The following is a 15,536-nucleotide window of genomic DNA, read 5'->3' on the forward strand; positions in this document are numbered from 1 at the left end:
TTAAAAACAATAAGGACAAAACTTTGGTGTCGGATAGATCAGGAGTATATAAGCTGACTTGTGGCTCTTGTCCAAAACTGTATATTGGCCAAACAGGAAGAACATTTTTCCAACGAATTAAAGAACATAGGAGTAGTTTTGTAAATAGACCAATTCCACATTTGCAAACCATCTTTTAGCAGAAGGACATGAGTTCAATCATGAGTACGAGGTGTTACATTTAGAAGAGAAGAGTTTGAAACTTAATCTTCTAGAATGTTTAGAAATCAATAGATTCAGGAATTCGGGTAATTTACTGAATGATCAATTAGAACTCAATAACTCTCCGTTACTGAATATATTTTTTCAAATGTGAAAATGGAACATAAATGCAGGTAATTTAATTCGTTAGAAATTCAGGTAAAATATCAGCTACTTAAAATTCAGGTACTTCGTTTACAGCTACTTTGATTTCAGGTACTCCATAAACTATATATATATTTAGTATTGAATGTGTAGAATTAGTTGAAAGACACGCCAGATGAAGCCATTGTATGGCGAAACACGTGTTGCGTTTTTGTAAAACAATTTAGTGAAAATCTCACAATAAAGTGTTTTCGAAATCTTTCTAGTATCGTTCAAAAAGTGTTTTGGTTTTCTCCGAACCGATTCGGAACTATTCCAGAACGGTAATTACTAGTTCGTACATTTGAGTAAGGACCGTTTAGAACTTCGAATTTGCTCTTGCGCATTAATGAAATTTTTCATTTGCGTTGTGGATTTTGGTAGTGACGTTTTCATAATCTCATTTTCATCCATATTTCAGTTGGTGTTTCATTTGATATTTAATCTACAATACTGTCTCCGGTAAAATAAAAAAACTTGGAGAGTTAATTGCGACCTGTAAATAAGACAAAATTGTTTATCAACATTATTCTTATATCATAACAGATATACGTGAAATGTATGTAGCAATAATAATAATTATTATTATTGTCACATCTTTTACAATTCTAAAAATTTATTCTTGGCATGTTTTTGTCAAACTCATTAGTATAAGATTACAAAGAGAGTACAATATATTTTTAATTTAATTTTGGATAACCGGAGATAACGTCTTAGTTAATTCCTGTCACTCTCATTTTTCCAAAAACATCATTACACTTTGATTATATATTTGCTTAACTTTTTCACTCTTGTCTATAAACTTAACCCAAAAGTCCAATGATCGTTATACCAGAGTAGAGGTACCTAACCTCCAATCTTTGTTTATACACTTGTCAGAATAATTTTTTTATATGTTTTGGTTTTTCATTTGTTGGGACCGTTCCAGAACTGTTCTGTGACTGTAATGTTCTGTGCATTGATTCGGCGTCGATACGGGACGGTTTAATAACAGTTCGAAATACAGAACCAAAACAAACCTAATAAAAACATAATCTTGGCAGACCATGATAAACCTTTCAGTTTTCGATTACAGCTCACTCGACCTAAGAATGTGCTTGGATAAGCCGACGTATTCAATGTTGTTGAAGAAGAACCCATGCATTGGCTTATCGTGATGCTGTATGAGTGAAGTGATCTCTGCAGTTTTTGTGTGGGCCTCTTTCTGAGCGGGTTGTAACCCGGTGACAGAATTGTGATCATTTCGTTCAGTATCGATTACTAAACCGAGTTCATCAGCCGCTCGGGTAGCTAGCTGCCCCAAAAAGAAAAACTCCGATTTCCGCTCTACCATGATCGCTGAGAAGCCGATCCGAACATCAAGTATAATTCTGTCATATAAACACTCCAAACTCAAACTCCACGGCCTCCTTGTTGTCGGGAAAATACAACCGTGCAACGGATGATTTCAAATGCAAAATGCTATTTTAATCATTTTTATCTTTGTTATCAATGTAATGTATCGATTTGTTCAACTATTTTTGGGCTGCCAGATTTTTCTTTATGATAACGTGGATTTGTGTGAGCATTCCACTATGATAACAACTTGTTTCATACACAAATATTATTCATTTATTTTTCAATTGACAACATCATAATTAATATTCAGGATTACAAGATGGAAACACAAAAATATTTCAAATCTCAAAATATTCAGATATAACCAGAAGATAGATGGGCCTAGATTTCAGTTTTTTATTACAAACCAGATAAATTTGGTCATTAATTTTATCGTTATGCCATTTTCTCTATCATCTCTGTTTTCTTAAGGACAAAACACAAGCACTACAGGAAAATCCTTGGATGCTCTCAAAGCACAAGGAAGTATATACAGAAAATACACAAAAAACAAAACGAATATATGCTCAAAGTACAGGAAATGAGAATAATAATAATAACCGAATGGGAAATACGGGCTATAATAGAAAATAAATTAATGACATCCTTTTAAACCCGGACGGTAGAGTACCTCAACCGATAAATGGATCAGTCAAAGACAAACCAACACGTTAACCATACTGCAAGTTTACTTCACATAAACGCAGGCCCCTAAATGAACAGTGAAGTTCGAGATGTACTGAGTTGAACCTCAAAACGATGAGCAGCAACAGTCCGTCGCGTATTTCTGATATGTACAGCTCTTGGTGGAATCAAATGTGCCAAGTCACTTGGACACCTCCCGTGGAGGCATCTATAGAAGATTCTTCAGGCTATCTGGGTTGCACGTGATGTTCGCGTCTCCAATCAGGCGGATGGCTCTTTTCTGGATGGAATCCAGCAACTTCATGGTATGTTTGGGGCTAAAACTCCATACATGAGAACAATACTCCTAAGAAGGTCTGATCTGACCTTTATAAAGCATCAAAAGTTGCTGAGGTGTGTACAGTTTTCTGGTTCGGAACAGTGTTCCAAGCTTTTGTGAAGCACCCTTTGCAATTCCAGCGACACGATTGTGCCAAGACATATTAGTGTCCATTTTAATCCCCAACAAACGTATCGAAGCAAAAAGCGAAATTGTCTGATCTGACATCATTATATCCGGTTCGGAGACATTTATCTTCTTGTAGAAAACCGATGCCTGTGTTTTTGTGACATTGAATTGAACCTATTTTTTTTGGTGCCTTAGGAGGTGTCTGACTTGCCATTCAGTCAAAGTCTCCAGAAAACACTGCAGCCTCTTGGGCTTATTGCGTTTATTCTCCCATTTTCTCATGACACCCATTCCATCAGTCTCGTTCCCTGTATTAGTTTGTACAGATTTCGTGTTGGATGATAGTCATATTCTTCTGGACGCAATTTCATACGTCCATATATTGCCTGCCTCCTGTGATTCAGTGCCTCACATTCGCATAAGATGGGTAGAGCTGTTTCTATCCTTTCGTTGCATAATCTGCAGCTGAAGTCTCCATTATATAGCCCCATTTTATTCAGGTGACCTCTAAGCGGACAATGACCGGTTAGTAACCCTGTAATTGTTCTGAGCCGGTCCCTACTATATTGAAGTAGTTCTTCGGTCCTTTTCTCGGACGGTTCCCTAATGAATATTCTACTGTGTTTGTTGCCAGGTACTTTTGTCCAGTACTCTGTGTGCTTCTTATTAGTCCATATCCTAATCTGGTTTTGTATCACCGATTTTGGTACCCCCAGAGCTGGTTCAAGACCTATGTATGAAGTTGATGATCCGTGTCTAGCGCATTCATCAGCTTTATCATTACCTGTGATTCCTGAATGCTCTGGCACCCAGTACAAAGTTAATTTGTTCCTGTTTGCAAGTTCATTCAGTTCTTCATGGCATTTCCAGACCAGTTTTGATGTCACCTTCGGGTTTGTCAGAGCCCCTGTAAAAATATTGATCCGCTCATTCCTTTGAGGTCTCAATTCAATGAGCCTTGCACACTGCAAGATAGCATACACTTCCGCCTGAAAGACGGATGTGTATAGTCCTAGCGGATAGCTGTATTGAACCTGGTTACTTCCACCTCAATTCAAAATTACTTCTAAATCCTCATCAAGATATGCAACTTCCTGCTGCCCGTGAAGATGTGCCTCCGTAGCCGATGTCCTGGAATCCAAAGGAATGACGAGACAAGTGTGCTGTCGTTAGCAGAGCAATATATTGGATTCTTTGTTTTTTCCAATAAGTCGTTGACATACAATCAAGAGAGGGTTGGAGACAATATGGATCCCTGGAAAATATCAGCGTTGATGGTGAAAGTATTCGAGAGATATTCATCGACGGCCACTTGCAGGGAACGTTCTTTCTGGAAACTGAAGAGCCATATACAGAAATGATCCGACAAGGCATATCATCGAAGTTTGGCCAGCAAACCCTCTGCCACACACGGTCAAAGGCCTCATGAATATGAAGGACAACAGCTCTTGATTCTCCATAGTTCTCGATTGCGTTATTCCAAATATGGGTGACATACAATAGAAGGTCGCCTGTTGGTTTTTGTTTCCGAAAGCTATATTGACGATCGCTCAAGATGTTGAAGTCCTCCAAATATTTGAGGATATGGTGTTTTACGACTTTGTCCATGATTTTTGATATCACTGATAACAAAGCGACTGGTCTATAGTTATTTGAAAGATTTTTTTGCCCTTTTTGGGAATGGGGAATGTTCCTCAATTTGGGTTATTACAGCAAGTGCAAGTTTGAACAAAATAAAGTTGAGTTTGATTTATGAGTTTTTCAAATTCACTTCGAAAAGTATTCAATTTGATGTTTCAAATGTTGGGTTTTAATTTTTAAAGGAATTTGTTTATAATTTACATATTGGCAACATCGCCTATATCAAGTCGAAATAATTTATACGTACCTAGATATTCCATTTTAAAAAAGGAAAATCATCTTTATAAATCAACATTTAAATCAAAATATAAATTATATTTCAATACCACCTCCACAAGCCACATAAACAACAGTTGTTTTGAATTTATTCATATAGAGGAAGACAGGTTAGGTGCACAATATGCACGCCTCTGAAATATGTCATCTTCGTTTGTCTCATACAGGTAACAGTCCTTTATTAGCTATAACCGATGTTGCCAAAGGGTGAAATAGAAACGAATCCCTTTAAATGTTGAATGCATTATTTAATTACTCTTTTTTAAGTATTTGAATATTTTTTTAAAGAAAAAGGTTAAAATGATAAGTTTAAAATGCGTTGTTTTAAAGCTCTTTTATGAAAACTACTTGATTTTCGTCAGGAGGAACATTCCGCATTGGCTGAACGCGAGCAATCTACCAACTTCTGCTCTTTTACTTTCCTATTCATTCAAACTATAATGAAAATTATAATGGTTAGTTTTTAAAGGTTAGTTGGGCAACAGAATCAATTTTCTCCTAGAAAAACTATTGTTTTCTTGACAACGTTGTCAACGATTTCAATTGAATTCTTCTTCAGGGCTAGAAAAGTAGTTTCTTGGTGGTAATATTACTATTTCAAAAACCATTAGATATATTTGATACATTAAAAATAAAATAAAAAACATTGCAACAACCATACAAAGCTACTAAATCAACACAAAACGACATGAAACAAAGATAAAATTGTAATATTAACAATAAGAATTCACTTTTCGAGCTCTGAAGAAGAATTTAATTAAATTCGAAACGATGACAAGAAAATAATTTTTTTCAAATGATCCTGTTACCCAACCAACCTTTCTTCAGAAAAATTATTGGATCACTAACTAGTTCACCAAAAATTATGTTTCTGGGCAGAAATAATTTTTTCAATCAAGCACAGTTTCCTTGAAATAACTCCATTTTCCATATTTGGTAAAAATTTTCAAATTTTTGAAAATTGAAAAAAAAATTGTTCATATGCTTTCAAATACGAAAGTGCAGTAGGCCCACATAATTTTATCATTGGCGTAGCGTAGTTGGGACGGGGGGTGCGGCCCGCCACGGGCGACACTGATTAGGGGGCGGCAAATTTTTCACAGTAAATAATAAAATATATTCATTACTTATTCTGTGACGAATTCGGAAAGTCCCCTTTCTTTGAATGATATTTTGTAACGAATGGTAACACCGTCTATACTGACTTGCAGGGATTTCCAATATTTTATTTTGTGCTTGGATTGGAATCTGCTTGGATTACAATCAGCGGGAATGATTTCTTTTACATATTTATTAAGTTCAATATTGTTTATTACGTCCCTTTGAGAAAGTACGTGATGCTTTGACAATTCAAAGAAACTTTTATTCGTGGATCTTCAGTTGTTCAGTTCACAATGTTTCGTTACTTCGACTTTTGTGCAAATTAGTACGTGTAGTGGTTATAAAATTGTTGGATAACTTAGTGATAATTTTAATTTTCCGCTACGTGTACCCACATTCAACGGTGTGAGTATTAAATATTTTATTTATGTAATTGAATGTTGGAATGTCTGATGTGTTGCTCAAGCTTTAATTTATTAAAATCCGGTCATGTACGAGTTTTACACTCGCATACCCAGGGTTCCGAACAAATATTTGAGCAATTAAAAAAAAGTGAACCCTTGGTTATGACGTTACTTAACTAAATATAACACTTACGAAGATGTTAAAATATTGAAGACCACCTGTCCCCTTCCCAACTAGGGTCAGAAAAACTATGATTTCCAAAAAAAGTGTATTGGGAATGGTTTATAAATACAATTAAATTCGTAAAAGTCGAGTTTATCAATTAGAAGTATCAATATTATTATTTTATATTAAAAATAAATAGAAATCAAAATCGTAAATTAAAAATTAAATTTCAGTCAAGCGGAACATTCCGTTTTGTGACCGCTATTTTTCGCAAAAATCTTCTAATCGTAAAAAGAATTCAGTACGAAATGGGAACACAACATATTGTCTTCATCGGGAGACGGTACTCTGTTTTCAATGTGAAACTAATTAGTGACTAATTTGTTGAAATGTTCCGGGTTTCAATTTTTTTGCTTAAGTATGTGACCGAATTTTACTATTAGAAATCTATTTTCTCTGGCTATCGTTATTGTTAATAATTGCAAAATTTGTGTAGTATTTGATACTAAAAAGTTGAAAGTGCTAAGTACGAAAGCTAATTTTTAAATAATTCAAAACCACAAGAAGGTAGCAATATGGGACCTCCGTTTGTGACTTATTTTACGATCACGAAAATATACTCTATTGCCTATTATACTAGGATCAAAATTGAAAATACACACATAAGGTATGAAAACCGAATTTCAGATCAGGGTACACTTTTTTTGAAATTGTTCAATTCCGGTTTTCAGATTTTTGCCTATAGATAGATGTGCTGTGAAATATACCTAGTTTTTGAAATGTTCGTTATTTTCTTTTGTAACTCTAACTTTCATCATTACTATTTTTTTTATTCAAGCATCAAAAATAAGAAGAGTAAAAGAAAGTGGGACATCTTACCGTAATGAGTGAAGAGCTAAGTTGGAAAATATTAGAGCAAGAGAAGGGGCTTTACCTAAATATGTAAAAAGTGTTGTTCCTGAGTCGTCAGATTCTACATTAAACTTAAATTCATCACAGTCAACCGGACCTTCAAACCTAGAAACGAAAATAAATTAATTAATGCAGACTCAGTTGAATTATTGAAGTTAATTGTAAAATATAAGTTGAAAGACATTCTGCCCAATACTTTAATCATGATGCGAATATTTTTTACAGTTGTCGTAAGCAATACCAGCTGTGAGAGAAGTTTTTCGAATTTGAAATTGATTAAACATTATTTAAGGTCGACAATGAGTACTCTAAGACTAACAAATTTGTCTTTCTTGTCATTGAACAAGAGGTGTGTGATGATATAGACATTGATGATGCAATAAAAGACTTTGCTCTTTAAAAAAGTAGACGCCTTAATTTTCAATTAAAGCCGGAGGTTTTGTTTTTAACTCTAACAAATATCTATCTATATTATTCTTCAAAAATATACAAATATTACTTGATAGTATCATTCTAGTTCTGATTAAAAACTGATTTTCGTTTTATATTCAGTTCGCTAATTATTTAATCATGTCGAATAAATAATACCTATGTATATGTTATATCAATGATTGAAGTAGGAATTTATTTTTGTATTAATAAACGTGATTGTAAAACAAATGGACTTTTTATTCAAAATCTAACTTGTGTAATGCAAAATAATGATTACGATTCTTGGCGAAAAGTTCTTTAGAATTGAATATTACTGGATTTTTTCCCAACACCAAATCGTTATTTTTAACACCTCGACACGTGTTTCGATCACCAAGTGATCATCTTCAAAGAGGAAGATTAAAACTAAGAACTAGTGGGAGCTAATCCTATTTATGCTATAAAGGTAACCCATACAGGTAAACCATCCAGGCGTACCAACCATACAGGTATACCAACCTAAATAGATTTTACAATTTCGCATATCTATTATTTTAAATTATATGTTTATATAAAACAATTTTCAGCTATATAATAATTAATTTCACAATATTGCATATCCAAATTCATTTTTGCAATGTGTCCTTATGTAGTAATCAGTAAACCCAACAACATTATTTTATTTTATTTTAACAAGCTATATAGTATGCTCTTTGGTATAGGCCCGTCATCGTTATTCATAATATTAAGTTCGTTCCAACCAGCATCAGAAACAGTTTCTGACAGTCAGGATTCTGCGCAGTAATGTGATTGCGTTCCAACGTAAGTTTCCAACCATTAGTAAACTATCAGTTTTCTGTTCCATCCAAGATTCCAACCTGTTCGAAATCTATCAGAATGGTTTGAGGATGATCTTCTAACCATTAATCTGACGCATGCGTATTCCGTATTACTGTTTCTGTTTTATGTTCATGCAACTTGCAAACAACATAACCTGCAAAAATTGTTATAAAATAAATTATATATTTGCTGGCGCAGGAAAATTTAGGAATTCTTTAAGTGAACCTAATATATGAACATCTTTAATTATACAAATTAATTATTGCGGTGACCTACTTTCACCTCCCAGTCCATGTTGATTGGTAAATAGAATAGAGATATAAAATACTGCAATCTTCTTTTATTCTTATTTGCTGATGATACCCTTCTATATACGGAAAACTGTGATTTAAAAAAAGCTGTACAAAATATCAATATATCTTTAAAGAACATTAAATTATATCTACAAATGAATAAACTCAAATTGAATATCAATAAATCTAAGGCAATGAGGGTTACAACAAATTCGAATCGAAGAAAGATTGATTTTAACGACGTTAATATCAGCATATTCAATAATCAACTCACAATTGTAAATAAATAAAATAAAATAAATAAAAATAAAATATTTATTAATCCTTTCAACTATTGTTAACAGTAGATAGGATAAGTCAAAAACAGTGTCATTAAGTTTTAATTGACAAACAGGACGAAACAAGCACAATGATGACTAACATAGACTATGTAAAATACACTTCGATATCATCTCAAAATTGAAAAGTATAATTCAAATTCCTCAACAGTATAGAAACATTCTCTGATAAGGAGTTCCCTAAGTCTATACTTAAAAACCGCCAGGGATCCCGTGTATTTTATTTCTTTCGGAAGACAGTTAAAAAAACGGCAGCCTGCATTGATGGGAGATTTTTTGTAATAGGAGTGTTTGGGCTTGTTCAATTTGATATCATTTTTATTTCTGGTATTGTAAGAATGTGAATCACTATTAATGGGAAATGAATGTTTGTTATTGAAAATATATGATAATAGTTTCATTAAATAAATTGATGTAACCGTGAGAATCCGTTTAGTTTTGAAAACCTGTCTGCATGATTGGCGACTACTAATGTTAAAGATAAGCCTTATAATTCTTTTCTGAGCAACAAAAATTCTTGTTATGTCTGATGCCTGACCCCATACTATAATATTGTAGGAAATTGCGGAATACACAAATGCATAGTAAACCTGTAATAATGAATCTGTGTTCAAAATATTTCTTAGTGTTGCCAAAATATAAAAGCTTTTGTTGATTTTTTTACATACTATTTGTATTTGATCCTCCCATGTTAGGTTACAATCTATGAGCGTTCATAAGAATTTAGATGAAGTGGAGGTTTCAACAATATCATTATTGACTTCGAAGGTGAAATTAGAAGGTATTCCATGTTTTGTGTGAAACTCAATTATTACTGTCTTACTTTGATTCATTATTAGTGTATTCTGCATACAGTAATCCGCAAAATCTTTCAAAACTGAGTCAGTTTTCTGCTGTAGTCTTTGGCGATCAGTGTCAGACACCACAATAGAGGTGTCATCAGCATACATGAAAACTCTACCGTCCTTTATGTTATGAGGCAAGTCATTGACATAGGGAAGGAAGATTAAGGGAATGAAATTAAGTACCTTGGATTCATTATAGACCATCAATTAAATTTGAATAAGCATGCCCAATATACCATTACAAATATATGTAAGAAAATGTATTTTTTCTCTAGAATTTCAAAATCTTTATCAACCTTTGCTACACTAACATGTTACAACTGCATAATGAGGCCACACTTTGACTACTGTGCCACACTGATGTATCTATTCAACCAAAATCAAATGGGACAGTTGCAGAAACTACAAAATCGAGGTATGAGAATCATTTTGAGATGCAACCAGTATACCCCTATTGAATCTATGTTGAATACCCCACAGTGGCAGCCGGTACATAAAAGACTGTATTGTTTGAGCATGATTTTTATTTTCAAAATCACGAGTGGGATACAACCAACCTATCTTAGCAGATATTTAGTTCGAAATAGTGACATTCATTCATATAACACAAGAACATGTAATACATTTAATAGATCCCGAACAAACTATAAGAGTGGAATGAATTCATTGTTCTTTAAAGGTCTAGATAGTTTCAATAAGTTACCTGATGAAATAAAACATGTAAATTCCTTAAAAGTATTCAAAAAGTTATTGTTAGAATATATCAAATTATAATACATGACGCACTGTAAAATTATATACGTATATTAATTATTCATATATCCATAACTATATATTGTATATTAGGATTCCTAAAATAAAGTCTACTACTACTACTACTACTCTCCAGAAATACACTTGATTCGATTTATTTTTAAAGGTTATGTTGAAATTCCATGCCAAACTTCAGTTGAACTATCAGCTGTTCCAATCAGAAATTTCAAATTAATCAGAAACCAATATCTACCAGACATGCGCGTTGAGAACGATTTACAAACTGTTGGAAATCTGTTGGTGACTCAAGGTTGGAACGAACCTATTGTGTTTACATATTTCTACACTCTCATAGGCATCTAGTTGCCTGTTGTTGTTAACTTGTCTAACTAATCTTAATGAACTGAAGTCTATGTAATGGTTTTGTTGCAAAATATGATGAGCGACTGCTGATTTTTCTGGTCTTCCATATTTTAAGTGTGCTATGTGTTCCTTATATCTTACTTCAATAGATCTTTTTGTCTGTCCATAATATTTTGCATCGCAGTCCTTACATTCAATTTCGTAAATTCCAGAGTTTTCCGAAATCTCGACTTTGTCTTTTGTCTTTTGGAAGGCAACAACAGGCAACTAGATGCCTATGAGAGTGTAGAAATAAGTAAACACAATAATATTAGGAATAACGATGACGGACCTATACCAAAGAGCATACTATATGGCTTGTTAAAATAAAATAAAATAATGTTACTGGGTTTACTGATTACTACATAAGGACACATTGCAAAAATAAATTTGGATAGGCAATATTGTGAAATTAATTTTTATATAGCTGAAAATTGTTGTATATAAACATATATTGTAAAATAATTGTAAAATTAATTTAGGTTGGTATACCTGTATGGTTGGTACGCCTGGATGGTTTACCTGTATGGGTTACCTTTATAGCATAAATAGGATTAGCTCTCACTAGTTCTTAGTTTTAATCTTCCTCTTTGAAGATGATCACTTGGTGAGCGAAACACGTGTCGAGTTGTTAAAAATAACGATTTGGTGTTGGGAAAAAACTCCAGTAATATTCATTACTACACCAAAGGTTCCAAACAGTGCATCATAAGTTCTCTAGAATTATATAGAATTATATTATACGTATAGTATACATCAAATTGAAACCTAATTAAGAGGGCGGCAAAATTGTCTTCCGCTCGGGCAGCCGATACACACGCTACGCCACTGATTTTTATTATTTGTTTCTTGGAAATTGCGAGTTTAAATCTAGAAATTTCGATTTCAATCTCGTAATTTCTAAATTCCGACTTCAATCTCGTTACATTGAAATTACAAGATCAAAGTCGAATTTTCGAGTAGTAAGTAATTTCGAGTTCAAAAGTAGTACTTTCGAGTGTAAAGTCGAAATTTCGAGATTCAAAGTCGTAATTTCCATGGAACGAATAATAAAATGTATGTGGCCCTACTGCGCTTCCGAACTCGAATACACTATAAACGACAATTGAAAATCCAAACAGATTAATTATTAGTAAGTGGTCTCTGAAACTGAATTGTTGCAGTCCCCATACAGAAATAAAAGATAGTCGTCCATCGTCTTCACGGCAAGAATATTAGGGCAGATGTTCGTTCTTTTCGATCAACTGTTCATCGAACCGCCAATACGAATCCATGTAAGAAAAGGTGGCCGGGAAGGTTTTCTTTTGTTCGGAACCGTGTGCCGGCTGCTCAGGAGGGAACAGCTGGTCTGCCAGGTGTGCCAACTACTAACATGTGTCTGGTACCCTACAAGTAACCCCATCGTTCATTTGAAATAACATTATTTACCTCGCTCTTTTCAGTACCAGCTTCGAAACATACAGTGAGGGAAACGGAAAATAATCATTCATACCGATACGAAAGGAGTAATGACAAATATTTCCATGTCAGTAATCTAAGCACTGCGATTTTATTGCTTGATTGTTACTTGTTGATATTTCAATTCATCAAGGGAAAAACGAATTCAGTTATATAAAAAAAGTAATACCTATTGCCTCAGTATTAACCCACACAGCACCAGATATTCATGGAATATTCCCTCTATGTCATAAAACGAACGTATATATTCCAAATATTCATAGAAAATTCTTAGAATACATACATGCCTTTAGAATATTCATAGAATATGCTTGAATGAATATGTCAGGATTGTTCCCGAAAGAATGTGCATAGAATATCTATAAATGGATTATTCTCCCGTGAATATTTAAAGAATAATGTCGATCGAATATACCAAATGGTATATTCTTAGAATATATCCCCACGGTATATTTTGGAATATTGTATTATATGTATTACTGGAATTTTGAATTATCTTATGATAACGTATTGAAATAATTCAATATTATTAAAAACAAAAATATTTGAAGATTTTAATCGAATGCATAACCTAACTTTTTGAACTTAACGCGAAGATTCTAACTGTTGGAAACGACAAAAAAATTCGAATGGGCCAATAAATGAACCAATGCATCAATGAATCGGTTTATTCTCATCCTATTTGTCTTTTTGTAACTGAAATTATTCAATTACAAAGCGACAAATCCTGGCAACAGAGAAATTGGGAAGTGAACTGTTGGACGTTTCTTATTGGTCAATTGAAGTGTAGCGCACGACAGACATCGCTTGGCAGCTTTGCGTTGAAATCGACATTTGATTTAACATGGCGGTTGACATGGCAGGTTTGCGTGTGTAATGTATGGCGTATTGGTGTCAGTATCAAAGTATAATTCTCTCATGTTCAGAGTACCATTTATAGTTTGAGGCTGTCCAATTTGCAGCACAGCGAAGTTACATATTCAGTCTTTAAGAAAAGTAAGTAAATGACATAATGTAGCCACGATGCTTAACGTACAATACCTCATTTCAGGCCCGAGGAAAGTTCGTGTGTGGGATTTGTTGGTTTGACATGTTTATAAACTAGAGTGATTTTAGTTGTGTATCTTCAGTAGAGAAAAGTAAGTGAATGACTTTTGTATCATTTGTTTTCATAATTTTTATAATTTTTTTTTTCAAGATAGTATCAATATGCCCAAAAAGGAAACGGAGTGGTACCCGGTACAAGACGGTGCGCCAAGAAACTAAAAACGTAATGAGTACTTTTCAACAAGGGAATGCAAGTTGCTCTCCAAGTCATAAAAAGTTGTAAATGTTCATGAGGAACCTATGAGAAAAATATCTATTTGATTTTTATTCCAATTTTATTGTGCCACTTTCAAATAGTAATAATGAACGTTAATGTTGGACAAATATCAGGAAAACTCTTCTGGTGAGCAAAGTTTGGATAACTTTGAGTAAGTGAAATTCATTTGAAATAATTTATTTGTGGGTTTATTTTTTGAAGTGAGAAACCTATATCTCACTCATTTCTTGATGTTATACATTTTTTCTTCTTGAATGAAATGATATATTTATTATTTTTCAATTAGCGCCGATGAATTCAGAGAGTTGTTATTTTAGTATATTTTTCAGTGTACATTTTTTTGAGAGTAGGGACATCCTAATTTGTAATATTTGTAACATGACAATATTCAGGAATATTTTATTCAGTGAATAAATATCTCGAATTAGATTTTTTATTTTCAATATTTGTAGAAACGTCAAGTATTTCAATGTATATTGTTTCTGAAATAAATGTATTTATGAATATTATGTATTTTATTACTATATATATATATATATATATATATATATATATATATATATATATATATATATATATATATATATATATATATATATATATATATATATATGCCTACTAGCATATACTCGTCACATTCTTGGAATATTCCAAATATTCCTAGGATATTCATAAAATATATTTTTAGAATATTCTATGGTGATTCCCTATTTTATATTCCTACAATAAGTTATGAATATCCCCAATATTTTATGAATATTCCTCGGATTCTACTCTCGGAATATTCTTAATAGAATATACCTTACATATTCTAAGAATATTTCAAGATATTCCAAGAATATCCCCAAAGAATATTCTTAGAATGTATCAAAGGTTCGCCAGGAGCACTTCCAGGGAATATTCTACAGGAGATATCTATATTCATGGCATATTCATAGCATAATACAATATCCTTGAATGTATATTCATGAAATATTCCTGGAATATCTATTGCTATGTGGGAAATAACTAGAGGAAAGTCTCCTAATATGGGGTAGTTTTTTTCAAAACACCACAATAAAAATATGGAGGTAGTTTCAGGTATTATTTCCATATTTCATATTTCGCAGGATATACTATCAAACATTTAATAAGAAGAAACGTGTTTTTGAAAAAAGCAGATGAAAATATGTGCGCTACCCCATATTAGAGACATATGATATCCTAGTATGGGGTAGGTACACTATGTTCGCAATATGGGATATTCAATTTAATATGTAAAATTTCAAAATAAGTTTTTAAATTTTGTTTTTTTTTTGCGAAATATTTATTTATGGAAATGCAAAAAGTATATCTAATGAAAAGGTGCGTCTCTTATGCACATAAAAAAATTCTCATCTGGAAAAACATACAACAAATTATTTATCAATGCAAAAGACACAAACATACGGATTTCTTTCACAATTAGCACATTCAACATGAGCCCATTTGAAGCAGCTTTGACACATTACCCATTCTTCGCCTCTGACATCTTCTGAG

At 33.0% G+C, this 15,536-nt stretch overlaps 1 protein-coding gene and 1 long non-coding RNA gene across 2 annotated transcripts in view; both read left to right on the forward strand.

Moving 5' to 3' along the window:
• The window catches only part of stg1 (stargazin-like protein), a 323,672-nt gene that overhangs the window by 198,537 nt on the left and 109,599 nt on the right, over nt 1-15,536 (forward strand). The gene's annotated exons all lie outside the window — the stretch shown is intronic.
• Nucleotides 13,546-14,407, forward strand: LOC141486608 (uncharacterized). The gene is made up of 3 exons (XR_012467948.1): nt 13,546-13,690; nt 13,746-13,833; nt 13,893-14,407. It is a non-coding gene; the product is annotated as an uncharacterized lncRNA (long non-coding RNA).

Source organism: Leptinotarsa decemlineata, unplaced genomic scaffold (assembly GCF_025532065.1).
Source record: "Leptinotarsa decemlineata unplaced genomic scaffold, Ldec_3_MD MMD2_tig00026358_RagTag_RagTag, whole genome shotgun sequence".
Taxonomy (NCBI): domain Eukaryota; kingdom Metazoa; phylum Arthropoda; class Insecta; order Coleoptera; family Chrysomelidae; genus Leptinotarsa; species Leptinotarsa decemlineata.